Source organism: Bubalus kerabau, chromosome 20 (genome assembly GCF_029407905.1).
Source record: "Bubalus kerabau isolate K-KA32 ecotype Philippines breed swamp buffalo chromosome 20, PCC_UOA_SB_1v2, whole genome shotgun sequence".
Taxonomy (NCBI): Eukaryota; Metazoa; Chordata; class Mammalia; order Artiodactyla; family Bovidae; genus Bubalus; species Bubalus kerabau.
The window spans coordinates 62,326,350-62,341,818 of NC_073643.1; positions in this window are offsets into that span (position 1 = coordinate 62,326,350).

Consider the following 15,469-nt stretch of genomic DNA (forward strand, 5'->3'; position numbering starts at 1 on the left):
CATCACGGTGGACTCCCCAACCTGGACTCCTGGGGCCGGAGCCCAGCCTCTCCATCAGTGCTCACGGAGGCCCTCCTCAGCGGTTCAGAGACTGCCTGTGGCTGGTCCTGCTCGCGGTGGTCCTCGTGGTTGGTCCAGAGAGCTCTGGTCCCCAAGCCTCCTTTGGGGGGTCTTTAGGGTGATAACCACGCTCATGGCGGTGCCAGGAGGCTCTCCTCCTCTCTGGTCCTCTGCTGAGATCTCCCCAGCATCTCCAGGCTGACGTGTAGGCTCAGCGCCGACAGCCGATGGAGCCATGTCTCCTTGGCTTCAAAATCTTTCTCATGAAAATCGTGTGTCTCAGTCGCTCAGTCGTGTCCGACTCTTTGCGACCCTGACTGTAGCCCACCAGGCTCCTCCGTCCGTGGGATTTCCTAAGCAAGGATATGGGAGTGGGCTGCCGTTTCCTTCTCCAGGGGATCTTCCCGACCCAGGGATGGAACCTGGGTCTCCCGCATCACAGGTGGATTCTTCACAGCCTGAGCCACTGAGGGAGCCAATTAATTCATTTAAAAAGGGATCTGGAGACCAAGATGTTTGAGAATCACCTGTTTAAACCAGATTCTGACCCAGGATCTGTCTCTGAACGTCTAGGAGCAGATACCTACCACGAGGGCCTGAGGCTCCTCTTCTCAAGATGGGCAAAGTGGTGCCTGCTTCTGGTGCCCACCGGGCACGTGAGACTGGAGATGGAACACGGCGGCTGGCACACCCAGCGGGGAAACGCGCAGGGCTCGGCCTCTCCCAGGCCCCTCCGTCCTGGGGGAAGCTGGCTAGCTCCCTCCAGGCCCCAGGCGCCCGTGGGGTTTGGAGGGACTCTTAGCAGCTTTTCCGAGTCCAGCAAACAAGACGCGGTGCAGCCCCTGCCCAGCGCATTCATCTCGCCTGGCACCTTCCCCAGGCGGGCACGCGGCCAGCTCCCTGCACACACATTTTCCTGCATGTCCGAGGTGTGAGAAAAGTAACACGTTGTTGCTAGTCTTGCTGGAAAAGGCCTGGTTTTAGAGAGTGCTGGGCTTTGAGCTTGTCGCAAAGTACACTCTGATTCCTGACCGAAATACCAACTGACGTAACAGAAGCTTCCTCACAGACAAAACGTTTTGCTTGGAGACGGACTCCTTGGTGCTGACGGCCAAGCCAGGGCCCTCCGAGGGCCAGGGCCATCCTCACTGCCTGGCTGTGGCCTCCCAGGGGAGCCGCTGGAGAGAGGCCGTCCCGTGGAAAAGAGAATTCAGTCCGGTGGCCAGTTACAAAATAAATACACCAAGCCTGTGGCTTGCCCAGCTCCCCAAAATAACTATAACAACATATGCTGGAGAAAAGATCCCATTCACAATTCAATGAAAAATTAGGAATCCCGGGAAGAAACGAAACCAGGAAACACACAGGACAGGAGACGTCCGCTCTCACCTGAGAAATAAAAATCACCGAGTCGGCAGGGAGAAAGGCATGGCTCTGGGGAGAAGGCATGCTATTTTTCAAATGTCCATTTTGTAGCAGAAATACTTGAAAAGGAAAGCAAGTGGGTGGGATGGTCAGAGATGAAAATGAAAATCGTTTAAACCTTGAACTCCTGATGCAAGAATGGAGTGGAAAGCCATGTAAAAATCTACAGATCAGCCTGAAGTTACACAATCATTTCACGCATGGAAAGATGACCTTTCGAATCAGCAGGGAAAGACAGAGCCATTTTCAATAAACAGTTTGGGCAAATGGCCAACCCCTTGAAATGAAATAAAATAAGATTCCTGTTCTGCGTTTCTAGATGGATTAAAGATTTGACTGTAAGGTGAAGCCAAGCAAACACTAGACACATATTTCAGTGAATATTTGTGTGATCTTGGGGGTGACGAAGAACTTAATACACATGAAACCAGAGATTAAAACAATACGGAAAAGGTAACAGGTTTGACCAGAAAAATTTCAAAACTTCATTGTGTCAATAAATACAAACAGATCTTCCCTTTAGAAACAGACCGAGGAGGTCTTCCAACTTCTCGCCGACACAGGAAGAGAAACAAAACCTGCCACATTCATCCAGGCAGCAACTCTCCATCTCCAGCCGTGAAAACAGACAGAAAAGCCCCTGCCCTAGAGGAGTTGACATCCGTGACGAGAGACCAACATGTGAAGGAGCCGACCACGGGGGGCGTCCCTGGTGGTCCAGGGGTTAAGAATCCTCCTGCCAATCCCGGGGAAGTGGAGGGTTCGAGCCCTCGTTGGGGAACCATTAATGGATCCCAGGGCCACAGGGCAGCTAAGCCCAATTGCCACAACCAGAGAGCCTGGACGCCACAGCCAGGACCTGATGCAGCCACAGAACAATAAATAAATAAATAGCAATTATTTAAAAAAAAAGATCCCCCACTCAAAACTCAGACCAAAACCCAGGCCAGCGGCTGGAGAAGCTGCCGGCAGTGAGGCAGGGCGACTGCCTCGTCTTCTGTGGTCCTTCAGGTCATCTCAGGGGCATCTCCCCTCCTAAACCGTTCTCCCCTCTTTGGTGTGTTTCATCCCTCATGCTACTTCACCCTCACAAGGCTGAGGGTTCACAGCGCTTCACACAGATGCCTAGAGGTGAACGTGTGGTCTAAACTGGTGCTGGGAAGAAGTGTCCTGATGGCAAGTGGTCCTTGGAAGGGGTCCTCTACAGTTTAATAGCTATCTATTTATATTACAGTCTATTAGGAAAGCACTGTTTTCTATTTATGGGACGCCTGTGGCATTTCCTTATCCTGACTTTTAGGAAAAATGTTTTGACTGAACCCTGTTGCATGTGAGCCACGCCACATGTGGCATGTGAGTTCCCCCTACCAGGGCTGCAACTGTGAAAAGCAGAGTTTTAACCACTGTACCTCCAGGGAAGTCCCTGGCATTTTCTTTTATGTAAATATGTTTAAAAAAAAAAAACTACGTTTAAGTAGGCAGCTGGTGTGAGACCAAGGTTATGTGCATGATGAAACACGGGGTTCCAATACGGGCCCGCTGTGACCTTGAGGGAAGCGGCCGCTTTCTGGGAGAGCAGCTGTGGCCGGGGCCCAGACCTCCAGGCAGAAGCTCCAAGAGGTGAGGGGTCCCAGATGGAGCTGAGCAGGACGCAGGCAGGGTGGGGGGTTGAGCCATGGCAGGAGGGAGGTGGGGTCCTTGTGGAGGGACTGGGGGAGGATGAGGCATCTTGGCTACTGTGAGACCTCGGAGGGGTCCCCAGAAAGGACCCTCGGCCCTGAGGGCTGATGCTGGGCTCCCGGGTTCCCACTGTGCCAGTCCACGCAGGGTCACTGCCTCACCCAGGGGACCTCCAGGACTCCCGCGGTCCCTGCCCTGGGTTCGAGGCTCTCTGGCCCTGGGAGGATGGACCGATACCCACATGTCTTCCCCGCCCCCGCCAGGAGGGAGTGCAAGCCACCCCCGAAGGCCCACTAATAGGTTGTCGGGCTGGACTTGGCTTCTCTGGGTGTGAAACCAGACCGGGGGCCTTGGTGCAAAGGTAACTCTGCACGCAGTGGGTGTGTGGCAAGCGGTGAGCAAGAAAGCCTGGGGACCAGTGTCAGGAAAGGAACCAGACTCAGATCCAGTGTTTTATACAGACCCATAGATTCTCACTCTGTCCTTTTGTTCCCGGTAGCCTCTGTCTACGTTCCTCCTCCCTCCACCCTTCTCTTCTGTTTTAAAATACATTCGCTTCAGTATCCAGAGAGTTGATAGCAACGCTTCAGTACTTGATGACACAAGCCCCCCCGAGACATCACAGAGGCCATGCCTGTGAAACGCAGCAGAGTTTCGACAGTGTTGGAGTTGGAACGATTGCCCAAGGCCCATCCGCGGCTACCCGCCCCCCGACGTGTGTGCCCGCGGGCTGCGTTCAGGGTGGTGGGTGTCTGGATGGCAGGGGAGCCCTGCAGGCTGCTAGGAGCTGCAGGAATGCGTTTCTTCACAGAAGGACAGGATGGAGGGGTGGGGGGCACTCTCAGGACAGCGGGGGCTCCCGGAAATGTTAGCGGGCCAGGACCGGGGGCTGTGTTAACCCACCTGCTCATCAGCCGTCACCCAGCCCCCTGCACCCCAAGACCACGCGTGTCCCCCGTGCTAGGGAAGGACCACGGCCGCTGGGGCCACAGCCCCCCAGGGGCAGGTGTGCTGCACGGCTCTGGGGCTCGCCTCGTCTTCTCCCGCTGCTCCATGTGTGTTGGCTGGACTCTGTCCGTAAGGAGACGTTAACTCGCGTCTCAGCATCAGTGATTAAGCCACACTCCCTGGCCGGAGCCTGGCCGGAGGGAGAGCGAGGCTCCCAGGACCAAGTTCCCCCGGCTTCTCCCGGCTCTCAGCCTTCACCCGACAGCGACCATCTCCACGGCACAAAGCCCCCAGTCTGCGTCCTCTGGCATGTCCCTCCCAGTAGCGAGACCTGCCTTCTTCTTGGTTGAGGCAATCTCTCAGAGCTGCACCCTCTGTTCCTACCTTGCTGTACCTTCTCATGAAAGTGAAAAGTGAAAGTGTGAGTCGCTCAGTCGTGTCCGACTCTCTGTGACCTCATGGACTGTAGCCTGCCAGGCTTCCCTGTCCATGAGATTTCCCAGGCAAGAGTACTGGAGTGGGTTGCCGTTCCCTTCTCCTGGGGATCTTTCCGACCCAAGGATCAAACCCATGTCTTCTGCATCGGCAGGTGGTTTCTTTACCACTGAGCCACCTGGCTGCGTCTCTTACAGCCAGCGGCTTTGTGGGGGTCCATCCCCTCCACACACACATGTGCATGCATATAGGCCTACAATGCACACATACATACACAGCCCCCACAGGTAGACATGCATGCGTGCACATACATAAACACAATGCACACAAGTGTGACACGCACACACATACATGTTCTCACTGTACATGTTAGGGCATTGTTTTTAAAATTCAAACAGTAAAAGGGCTAACAGCAGCCCAGGCAGTCACATCTCCCCTGGCCATCTGCCTCATAGGGGCGTCAACGACCAAGGCCTGGGGCCTGGCTTGAACACGTGACACAGCCTTGCCGCTCTGCTCAAAACTCAAAGGAGTAAAGACAACAGAAGTCTAATTTTTACAAGCTGGATGCAGATTTGAACAGACAGTACACCAAGGAGGATATAAGGAGGGAAATCGAGTGCATGAAGAAGCTGGCAGTCAGGCAGCTCCAGGCCCCGACACCGGCCCCCGAAGCTGCTTTCACTGCTCCAGCTCTGGAGTCTTTCCACACACATGTTGGAACTAGCCAGTGTCCATGAAAAGCCGGCTGGGAAGTTGAGTGAGACTGCATTGACTCTGTGGATCAATCTGGGGACAAATGTAACAGTGTCTAGTCTTCCGACCGATGACGGAGGCTATCTCTCTATTTACTTGGGTCTTTGTTGAGGAGCCTGGTGGGCTGCAGTCCATGGGGTCGCTGAGAGTCGGACACGACTGAACAACTCCCCTTTCCCTTTCTTTCGTTGATTTCTCTAAAATTGTTTTGCAGTTTTTAGCCTCTTCGATTTACTTTTAGGTTTAGTATTTTTTTCTGACTATAAATGATGTTTTACGTCAATTTCTGATTGTTGCCACTATAGAGAAATGGAGTGGGTAGCCATTCCCTTCTTCAGGGGATCTTCCTGAACCAGCTCAAACCTGGGTCTCCTGTGTTGCAGGCAGATTTTCTTACCATCTGAGCCACCAGAGAAGCCCAAAAGGAAAGTGACATCTCAGGCTGGACTGTGGCCCGCCGCTCTGCGGCTCACTGCACGTCTCCGGGCACATAGCGTGTCCAACACGTGGCTGTGTGTGCTGCTGGACAGGGTGCATTCCCAGGGTGCCTGCCATGCTCTACCCTTGGGGCCACACCGTAGCCCCCTTGCCCACCTGGGCCCCAGGTGCCCTCCCCACCATCCCGGCCATCAATTCGCTGAGATGGGCCAGGAGGCCCTCGACCCGAGAAGTCAAGGCCGCAGTGCCCCGGCCTGCTGGGGCCTGGCTCTGCAATCGGACGCTGGTAACTGCTCAGCGCAGACCTCCGTTGGTCAGGGGGGGGCGGGGGGCGGGCTCTGCAGACTGCTCAGCGCAGACCTCGGGGCAGGGGGCGGTGCTCTGCTGACTGCTCAGTGCAGACCGCGGGCAGGATTCCTGTGATCACTCAGCGCAGACCGTGGTGGGGCTCCAGTGGGGAGGCCATCGATTCTGGCTCCCCGTCCCAGGACGGCTCGTCTGTTACCTGGGCCGGCGGCAGTGCCCAAAATGGCCCCGTCTGACCCCTTGCCTGGTAGCTTCTCCTGAATCCTCTTCTAAAGGCAACGCCCTCTGGGACAGGCTCACCCATCAGAGAAGGAGAGTTCTCTTCCCACAGGTGGATTGAGAGTGCCCAGGCCCACGGGGCAGGACCAGGCACCGGGGGCTCCTCCTCACGCATCTCCATCAGAATAAAGAGGCCAGTGGAAACACTGGGCTGGGACTGTGCAGGGAGGTGACCTGGGAAAGTCTGTGTCCAGCACCCAAGAGCACACCACCAAAGGTAGGGTCCGTGACAGCATCTCCAGGCCACAGCAGCCACACCTGTGACCACAGGATCTATATACCTGCACACATGTGCATTCACACCTGTGACCACAGGATCCACACCCTGCACACACGTGCGTCCACACCTGTAACCACAGGATCCACACCCTGCACACACGTGCGTCCACACCTGTGACCACAGAATCTATATACCTGCACACACGTGCGTCCACACCTGTGACCACAGGATCTATATACCTGCACACATGTGCATCCACACCTGTAACCACAGGATCCACATACCTGCACACACGTGCGTCCACACCTGTGACCATAAGGATCCATATACCTGTAGACACATGTGTCCACACCTGTGACCACAGGATCCACACACCTGCACACACCAGTGTCCACATCTGCCAGGAGGAAGCAGCTTGGTGTGGTCCCAAGAGTGGAGGGCAGAAGTGGGCAGAGCACAAAGAATCGCACCTGCCAGTGGAAAACAATCAAACCACCAAACACACTCAACTGTGCTAGGAATGCAGGGGGCACACAGGCTTTTGGAAAAAAAAAAACTATCCCTGTCAAAAACTGACCCCAGAATGCATCACTTTTTATAAAGTGATACCATAACTCGATGCTGAGAAAGATACAGGGCTTTCTGATGGCAGGGATCCCACCCGATCACAGCCTCCGGAGAATGAGTCGGCCACGAATATCAAATCTAATGACACCCTTTGAGTGAGATACCTCACTTTCCACATTTATTTGTAAGAAGTTGTAGAATAAGGAGACAAACATGTGCCCACTGGGGAGATTTGTTGCAGTTTTGTATAGAATGGTAAGAGTTGAATTATAAAGAAAGCTGAGCGCCAAAGAAGTGACACTTCTGAGCTGTGGCATTGGAGAAGACTCTTGAGAGTCGCTTGGACAGCAAGGAGATCCAACCAGTCCATCCTAAAGCAAATCAGTCCTGAATATTCACTGGAAGGACAGATGCTGAAGCTGAAACTCCAGTCCTTTGGCCACATGATGCAAAGAACTGACTCATTAGCAAAGACCCTAGTGCTGGGAAAGATTGAAAGCAGGAGGAGGAGGGGATGACAGAGGATGAGATGGTTGGATGGCATCACAGACTCGATAGACAGGAGTTTGAGTAAACTGTGGGAGTTGGTGATGGACAGGGAATCCTGGCGTGCTGCAGTCCATGGGGTCACAAAGAGTTGGACACAGCTGAGCAACTGAAGCGAGCTGATAGGATTGTGAAAACCTGGAAACCACATAAATGTCCTTCAGGAATGGATCTGCTAAATAGATTATGATGCAGCCACTTCTACGGAAGAGCAGGCGATTCTTGTAAACGACGGCTACTAACCTGTCATTGCTGTTGTTCCGTCGCTAAGTCAGATCTGACTCTTTGTGACCCCACTGCAGTGTGTCAGGCTCCTTTTGTCCTCCACTATTTCTCCAAATTTGCTCAAATTCATGTCCATTGAGTCAGTGATACCACCTAACCATTTCATCCTCTGTCATCCCCTTCTCCCACCTTCAATCTTTCCCAGCATCAGGGTCTTTTCCAGTTCTGATTCTGAAGAATCAGTTCTTCACATCAGGTGGCCAAAGTATTTGAGCTTCAGTTTCAACAACAGTCCTTCCAAAGAACACTCAGGGTTGATTTCCTTTAGGATGGATGTGTTGGATCTCCTTCCTGTCCAAGCGACTCAAAAGTCTTCTCTAGCACCACAATTTGAAAGCTTCGTTATTGGCATAGGAAGAAGCATACGTCTATTGCTGTTTTTAAAACGCTCCGGAAGCACCCCCAGGTGTCTCCTGATGGACGAATAGAACAACAATGTGATCTATACACACGATGAAATATTATACAGCTGTGACAAGGAAGGAAGTTCTGACACATGTGACAACATGGCTGAACCTTAAGGACATTACGCCGAGTGAAGAGAGCCAGTCACTAGATGAGAAATACTGTGCGGTTCCCCTCACATGCGGTGCCTGAAGCAGGCAGGTGCGTGCAGCGGGGGCTGCCCGGGGCTGGGGGCAGGGAGGCGGAGCCAGCGTCCAGTGGGGGCAGGGTCTCAGCTTGGAAAGAAGAAAAAATCTGAAAATAGATGGTGCTGATGGTTGCCCCACAATGTGAAATCACTTAGCACCACAAACTGTACACCTGAATGGCTCAGATGGCAATTTCATATCATGCACTTTTAGTCCCATTTTAAAAAAAGGCTCCAAAGCAGTTTAATCTTCCGTTTTTGTAATATAGCAAGGAATGTTAAAAATGGTGTGATTATGAATGTCCTTTCTTTTTTTATACTTGTCTGTACTTTCTGATATTTTGGACAGTAAGAACAGTAACTTTTATACCATTTTAAAAAGCTATTTCAAAAATAACACACTAAATTGCACAATCAGACATACTGGGTTGACCAAAATGGTCATTTGTTTTTTCCTGTAAGATGGCTCTAGCAGGGCTGGCTGCTGCTGCTGCTGAGTCGCTTCAGTCGTGTCCGACTCTGCGCGACCCCATGGACGGCAGCCCACCAGGCTCCCCTGTCCCTGGGATTCTCCAGGCAAGAACACTGGAGTGGGTTGCCATTTCCTTGTCCAATGCATGAAAGTGAAAAGTGAAAGTGAAGTCGTTCAGTCGTGTCCGACTCTGTGCGACCCCATGGACGGCAGCCCACCAGGCTCCCCCGTCCCTGGGATTCTCCAGGCGAGAGCGCTGGAGTGGGGTGCCGTTGCCTTGTCTGTTAGTAGAGCTTAGTTGTCTCTAATTTCAGTCGAAGCGATTTGACGGGCTGCACTGTGACAGCTATCATACCAGCATGCATTAAAAAAAATCAAAATTTGTGCATTTTTGTGTAGCTATTTTAATATCAAAGATGGAAGGAAAAAAGCAACGTTTCTGGCACACTATGCTTTATTATTTCACGAAGGTAAAAATGGAACTGAGACGCAGTATCTGACTTGTGCAGCGTCGGGGGTGGCACTCTGACTGACGGAATGTGTCAAAGGCAGTTTGAGAAGTTCGTGCTGGAGGCTTCTCCCTCGACAGTGCTCCACGTCGTGTAGACCAGCTAAAGCTGATAGCAATCCGATCAAGATATTAATAAAGAACAACCAACATCGTACCACACAGGAGACAGTGCCATACTCAAAATATCCACATCAGGCACTGAAAATCATCTGCACCAGCTGGGTGACATTCTCACACTGACGTCTGGGTTCCACACAAGGTAAGCAAAAACCTTCTTGACCATATTTCTACATGTGATTCTCTACTCAAAACATAATGAAAATGTTCCATTCTTAAATTGTGATGGGTGATAAAAGTGGATACTGTACAGTATCGTGGAGCAGAAGAGATCGTGGGGCAGGTGATGAACCATCACCAAACACCAAGGCCGGTCTTCATCTAGAAGGTGATGCTGTGTATGTGGTGGGATTGGAAGGAGTCCTCTGCTATGAGGTCCTGCCAGAAAACCAAACAATTAATTCAAACAAGCGCCAATCCCAATTAGACCAACTGCAAGCAGCACTTGATGAAAAGCCTCCAGAGATGGCCAGCAGAAAAAGCATAATCTTCTCTCTCAGAATAACCAAGAGTGCATGCTTCTCTGATGACCAGACAAAACCCGTTACAGCTCTGCTGGGAAGTTTGTGCTGGAGGCTTGTGATTCATCCTCTGTACTCACCAGCCATCGCACCTTTGGATGTCCATCTATTCCATCTTTACAAAATTTTCTTAATGGAAAAAGATTTCAATTCCCTGGAAGATTGTAAGAGGCACCTGGAGCAGTTCTTGGCTCAAAAGATAAAAAGTTTTGGGCAGATGGAATTATGAAGCTGCCTGAAAAATGGCAGAAGGCAGTGGGACAAAATGGTGAATATATTATTCAATAAAGTCCTTGGTGAAAATGAAAACAGTGTGTCTTCTACTTGGACTTAAAAACTGGAGGAGTTTTTGGCCATTACCCTACAGCAGAACCGTATTTTTTTCTGGTTATAGAAGTAATATAAATTCATTCTAGAAAATCTGGAAAAGTGAAAGAGATAATGCTTTAAAAAAGAAACTATAATTTCATCACTTCCAAGTAAATAGTTTGAAAAATTGTCACTGTAAATACTTTGATATATATTTCTTTTTCTACAAATTTTTTTTCTTTAAATAATCATATCCAGAGTAATACCTTTATAGATTTTTGCATCCTGCTTTTTTTTCACTTTAACTTTCATCAAAAAGTCTTTTAAAGAACGGAGAAGTTTTTAAACTATGGCAACTGACCCCAGTATTCTTGCCAGGAAAATACTATGGACAGAGGACCCTGGTGGGCTACAGTCCATGGGGTTGCAAAGAGTCAGATACAACTGAGCAACTGAGGACAAAGGCTGGAGAAGACTTTTGACAGTTCCTTGGACTACAAGGGGATCAAATCAGTCCATCCTAAAAGAAATCAACCCTGAATATTCATTGGAAGGACTGATGCTGAAGCTGAAGCTTCAATACTTTGGCCACCTCATGGGAAGAGCTGACTCACTAGAAAATACCCTGGTTTTGGGAAAGAGTGAAGTTGGGAGGAGAAGGGGACGACAGAGGAGGAGCTGGTTGGAGGCAGGACTGACTCACTGGACGTGAGCTGGAGCAAGTTCCAGGAGATGCTGGAGGTCGTGAGTTGGCGCAAGTTCCAGGAGACGCTGGAGGACAGGGAACGGCGCTGCTGCAGTCCGCGCGGTGGCAAAGAGCCGGGCAGGACTTACTGAGTGAACAGCTCTTTTAAAATCCTGATTGAAATGGACAAATGGTACTCCGCTGTACAGACGGTTCATCATCATCTTTTCCTTTCATTGGACTTTAGTTGGTTTCCAATTTTTCTCAAGTGTTAGTAATATTGAGAAGAAACCTGTTCATAAATCTGACTGTGCGTCTGATCATTTCTTTATGCTCAGGCTCTAGAAGGACATGTACTGACTCGGGAGTGCTGTGCAGAATTCAGGGCTGCTTCCTGGGAAGGCAGCAACTTCCCGTCTTTCCAACAGTAGAATCACTCTAAAATATTCTGATCAATTGGATGAAAGGGTATTTGGCGTTTCTGGGCTCAGTGGTGAGGTCAGACACTCACTTTGGCAGGGACGTGCTATTTGCATGCTCTGGTCATGTCTGTCTTTCACTTGAGCCTGTGCTGCCCTCACTGTTTTGAAGGAGGAATCCCGCCTGACTCTGGCGGGGGTGTCGACCTCGGGGTCTTCGCATCAGCCCAGGGCTCTTGTAGGGTGCCTCCTCAGTGGGAAGCCCCCTGTGGTAGTCAGTTCCCAACTCTTGCTTCCTTGTGGTTTGCTCAGAAAAATGATGGCCAGTGAGCCGGGAGAGGGGATGGGAGGCGAGGCTTCGGCCGGTGCGCCGTGCACATGCTGACCCTGGGACTTTAGCTAGGCGGGAGTGACTCATTAACTAGTCACCCCACCAGCGCCCCTCCCCGAGGAGCGCCCGGGCGGTGGTTTCCCTCTTCCTTTTTCTGAACGTGAATCCGACTCCTGCCCAGGGGACACTGAGCTCCGCTGTGGACTTGTACACTTTCTGTCTGTCCTTCGATGTGGTTTTCAGGTATGTCCACTCTCAGATCAGCCTCGCCCAGGTTTCCGTGAAGATGATGCTGCTCTCCATCTTCGGGAGCTCTCCCTGGCTCCCCCACAGCTTCTGTCTCGTCGTGGCTGGCCTGTGTCACAGAGCGCACCCCAAGGGCTGCTGCCATCCCCCCGGGCCTCAGCCGGTCTTGTCCTTTCTGCCCTTCTTTCCAGTCCCACCAGGCTGTCTGATGCACTGCCGCGCGCGGTGCCTTAGTGGACAGCGTCCTCCATCATGGAAAGTTCTACTGGACACACTCCCCCTGCCCCAAGCTGGGTACTGTGGGCTTCCTGGGGCGACTAAGAAATGGCCCAGCCCCCCAAAAAGCTCAGCCACCCATCTGTCAGGCACTCATCGAGGCCCTTCCAGGCAGGAGGATGTTGTGAAACCAAGACTCGTACACTTCCTGCCTTCACAGAGCTTGGGTTGCCAGGGTCCTCACTCACTCACTCATTCAGTCCACACACATGTCGAAGCCCTCTCATTCCAGGCCCTGGGCCACGAAGCACAGGCATGCAAGCCTGACCCAGCTTGCGGTGCGAGGCAAGGCTGAGATGGCACTTGAGGGGCTGCTGATACCTGAAGGGTGAGAAGGTCTGACCAGAAGGGGAGAATGAGCCAGGTAGGGGCACCTTTACTGAGCAGCCCCATGGAAACTGGCCAGGGGTGTTCTGGGTCTCTGGGGAAACTCCCAAACTCCCCAGTGACCAACTCCTTAACCTGTTTGGCAGCAATTCCTCAGCGCTGTTTAATTTCTCCCAAGCTGACCACATTTAAGTCTTTCAGAAACTCATTAATTCCACAGTGGAGCACTTACTGAGTGCTTGGTGCTGGAGATATGAAGGGACAGAAGGGACAGAGATCACTGCTTTGGTGGAACTTACATTCTTTGGAGGAGACAAAAAGCAAATGAAACAAAATGCAGAATATATAATATGTTAGCAGGCAAGAAGCACCAGGAAGAAAAGTTCAACAGGATAGAGGAAGAGGAAATATCAGGGGAGTGTGAACATTTGAGACTGGGCGGTCAAGGCAGGGCTCCCTGAGAAGGTAGTGTTAGTCCCTTATTTGTATCCATGGGGTTTGTAACCCCATGGACTGTGCCTGCCAGGCTCCTCCGTCCATGGGATTCTCCAGGCAAGAACTCTGGAGTGGGTTGCCATGCCCTCCTCCAGGGGATCTTCCTGATTCAGAGATCCAAGCCGGGTCACCTGCATTGCAGGCAGATTCTTTACTTTCTGAGCCACCACCAGGGAAGGTAACATTTGAATAAAATCCCAGAGAAGGCGATGGAGCCCTGGGGACGTGCTCACACAAGCAGCAGGAGCAGCAAGTGTGAAGGTCCTGAGGTGGGATCGTGTCTGAAACATCCGTGGAGCCGCAGGGGCCAGTGTGGCCACAGTGATGTCAGCAAGGGTGAGAGGAGAGCAGCGAAGATCATGGTCAGGTTGGAGGCCAAGCCTGCGGGGCACTGCAGACAGTGGGAGGCGGGAGCCACTCAGTGTTCGGAGAAGCGACATGATCTGATTCAGGCTGTAAGACAGCATCTTGACTGTTCTCCAGTTTCTTTATTTTTCTCCAGTTTTACTGAGACATAATTGACACATGTCATTACATAAGGTGTACAACATAATGGTTTGACTTACACATGTTGTAAAGTGATTATTGCGATAAGTTTAGTATGTATCTCATATGGATACAATAAAAGCAAAAGCAAAAGGAGAAAAAAAGGTTTTTGTGATAAGAACTCTTAGGTTCTACTCTCTTAATGACTTCCATAGATAACACACAGCAGAGTTATTTATATTTATCATGCTGTATGTTACATCACCGACTCAATGGACATGAGCTTGAGCAAACTCCGGGAGACAGTGAAGGACAGGGAAGCCTGGGGTGCTGCAATTCATGGCATCACAAAGAGTCAGACATGACTTAGTAACTGAACCACAGCAACGTAACATCCCTGGCTGTTTATCCTTACCTAGAAGTTTGTGCCTTCTGATCACCCTCCTGGAGTTCCACCCCTCACCTCCCTCTGGTAAACTTCATCTCTTTTTACTGTTCTTCAGTTGCTCAGTCGTGTCCGACTCTTTGCGCCCCAGGGACTGCAGCACACCAGGCTTCCTGTCCTGCACCGTGTTCCCATTCTTGCTTTCCACATTAAGTGACAACCGTACATGCCTGTGCAGAAGCTTCCTGGTGTGCTGAAGCCATGGATGCACCTTCGTTTCCAAGCTTCTTCTGACCTTTCAGAGTGATTGCCAGTGAGAAGATGGGGAAGACTGGCCTGAGAGTGTGTGGGGAGCAAAGGACCGATGACAGGCAGGGATGTGCCTGCCTCTCACTTGCACAGAGACCAGGCAGTGAGCCTGAACCCTGCAGACCTCCGTCTCTTCTATAAGAAGGAGCGAGCTGGGTCTGTTCTGCAGATGCTGGCCAGGGCCTGCGTGAATGTTGAGGTGGTGCAGACGCACCATCACCATCCTCCATCTTGAGGCCAGTCTCCTCCAAACCCTCCCACCGAGCCCCAGTTTAGCCCCTGATGGCAGCCAGATTTGTATGCCTGGCTTTGGGGCGTGCATGGGGAGGGTCCCAGGACGCAGGGTCCAATGTCCCGCATAGTCTTAGGAACCCAGACCCACAGCACTCCGGAGAGCCTAGACAGGTCCCAGCTATCAGTTCTGGCTCTAGCAGTGTCCTGGAGAGGAACAGAACCAGAAATGCTCTTTGCCTCCCACACCAGGAGGTAAGGATGCGCACTCTGTAGAAGACACTCCCAGGCTACCATCGAGGTTGTCTGGAAGATGCTATCTGGGCGGCGAGGATGGACCACCAGGCTTGCTCATCCGCCTCCCTTCTTACCAGCTGTGTCCGAGTGGACCGCGGCCTCAGAGTCCTCTTCATCCGTAAAATGTTGGCTGAGAAGACGACAGGTTTGTGTAAACGGCACGCAAGATGCCACCCTCAGCGCACGTGTCTCCAGGGCTGGTCACTCAGCGTCCCGCGCCTCCTGTCCCCCGGGGGCTGCCGCGGACTCGAGCGAGCGCGCTGTCCCAAGTGGGCTGTTGACTCACCGGACGCTCGCCCGCATTTCTCCAGCAACGTCCCGGACAAGTCCCAACTTTGCCTGTTGGCTGCCCGGGGCTGCAGACGGGAGCGAGGTAGGGAGGGTCGGGCCGAGGCTGTCCGGAGGCGCCCAGCCCGCGTGGACCCTCCTCGGAGCCACAGGCCAGGCCTGCGTTCGTTCTCACCTGGGCTAAAACCTCCTGAGCGAGCCGCGGCCAGGCCACTGCGACTGGAGGG